We start from the raw sequence: 2,558 nt of genomic DNA, 5'->3' as shown, positions 1-2,558 counted from the left end.
AAAATTAACCTAAAAACTAAAATACTACTAATTGAATGAAGCTGCCAGTTGGAAATTAGAATCAAGACCAAGTAGAAGTAGTCAAAGCCTCAAAGGAACAAACTTACAGAAAAGAAAAGAGGCGACGGGCGAGAGCTCGAGAGCACACACACACAGACAGCCTGTCTTCCTGTCTTCGGTCTTCCTTCTTGAGTCGGTCAGTCGGCACTCGGCAGTCGCAGGCTCGCAGCCTCTCGCAGTCGGCAGTCGCCAGTCGCAGCCTCTTGCTGTCCGCCACTAGATCTGGTCGCAGCCGCAGCCCGCAGGTCCGCCGTCGGCCACTGGATGAAGAACAGAAGAAGAAGAGAAGAACTGAAGAAGTGAGCTCGTATGCGGTAATCGATTCGGTATGCGTATGTCTTCAGACTCTTCACACGAATCACACTTCACCGCTTCACGTCTTCACTCTTCACAGGCTCACAGCTTCACTCGTTTCCTGCAATTCAAAGGGGCCTCTTACCTCATGTTGTTGGGGGCCCAATTACATCTAAGAAAAAAATACAAGTAAAAAAAAAAATTTGGGCTTTCCTATTTAATTTTTGTTGGGGGCCTAGGACCCCAACCAACTTCTACTGCATCTGTCCCTGATCTTAACACGTGACAATTGCAATAGTGCATGTTAATGGCAACCATTATATAAAAGTAGTATTAACCAGAGAATACCAATGCCCACACTTACGCACCACTGGACACATTGTTGACTTCAAGATGCAAGTACATGGATTGTCTCATATCAACATAGATTAAATACGTACGAAGGACATATAGAGCGTACTTATACTCGTGGATATGTTGATTTAACATGAAAAGTATAAATAATTTTATATAAATAATCAAAGTCTTTAAAATATTGTAATTTATCATTATTAATATAAAATGAATTAGTTTATATAATTACAATATAGATTAAAAATTAGAAATTTATCGTAATACATTTGTACACAAATAGAGAATTAAAAAAATACGTATTCTAAATATTTAATTAATCAATAATAATATAAAGTAATTAATTTATATAATTATAATATAGATTAAAAATTAGAAACACAAAGAATATAATATGAAAATACTAAAAAAAATTGAAGGATTTAAGTTAAGAATATCACTGAAAAATAAATGGGGGGGAAATTTTTGGAGGTATGGGAATAGAATAACTTCATCTATTTTATGAAACTTCTACTCATATTCATACCATAAGTGTTAAGATAATGTATGATAGATAAATAGTAAAATTAAGTTTTACTTTTAATTATAAATAAAATATAAATTAATAAAAATAATAGTAATATCATATCTAATAATTATGTATTTATGTGTCTATATACAAAAGATCCATATGTGAAACATTGTTAAACACGAAAAAATAACTGTTTAAGGTTGCTTATAAGAATTTACATTCTTTTTTACCAATAATTCACATATGAATCATGTATTCACACGTTTTCAACCATTTTACCTTTCTCATTTCAACCACCTTATATATATATACACACACACACACATACACACAAAGAGATTATGAATCATGGGAAAACACAGTATTTTGTAAGAACTATGAGATTTAATCCTAACCCTTCACCATATTTAATCAAAGTTGATCATTACTAATGCCAATTTTATAATATTTCTGAAAACTGCGGAGTGTTAAATCTAATATTGGAAGTAATAGGTGCAAACTGGAGTTTTGGCATACATCATCATCACTCAATTTGGCGGCATCGTGATTCTCGAACTCTCACATAGTATAATACCCCTAAAATAAGAGTAAATTTAAACTAGATATTTGAACAGAAATAGATCATATCAATAACGAGATCACCCAAAATGGGGAATTAGTATAGCGTTTACAACTTAAATATAAAGAGGATAGATAACAACCTACTAATCTATACTATTCCAAGACTAGATTATAGACGGGTGTTTCTATCTTCCCTCAAAAGAATCCTGTCAAAGTATATGTGACGCCAATTGACCAAAAACTATCATACACAAAAGTGCCTCTATCGGCTTCACATCTCTCCACTCAAAGCTTCGGAGTCCCACCGCTAAGTGAACCTAATATACATGTCATTTTAAGAAAAATGTTCGGCTTAACGCCTAGTGTGAACAAACATTTATAAATAAGTAAACAATTCAAAACTGATAAGAATGGGAAATTGATTTAAAATCCAAAGTTTATACTTCTCAACCAAGAGACCATAAGGTCTAAAATACATCTTACAATGACAGGGGAGACCCGATTTTCCATGGGTAGTGGTGGAACACAAAAGTAGACCATAATTCCATATTATTGAGCTCATACTAAAGATTTAATGGCCAATAAGTTCAACCAACACGTGACTTATAGTTTGAGGCCCTCCCGATGATCCTAGTTACACTTATATAGTTTACATTTAGCGGACAATTGCTATAGTTCAACCAACATTTGAATTATAGTTCAATTCCTCCGATAACCCAATGTCTAATTCTAGTTACAAATGGGAAGATTATCCTCGATTAAGTGAACTTGACTCTTAGGC

The sequence above is a fragment of the Cynara cardunculus genome, unplaced genomic scaffold, assembly GCF_001531365.2.
Source record: "Cynara cardunculus var. scolymus isolate 2C unplaced genomic scaffold, CcrdV1 Un_Scaffold_1642, whole genome shotgun sequence".
Classification (NCBI taxonomy): Eukaryota; Viridiplantae; Streptophyta; class Magnoliopsida; order Asterales; family Asteraceae; genus Cynara; species Cynara cardunculus.
Note: the sequence above shows the minus strand (reverse complement) of the source record.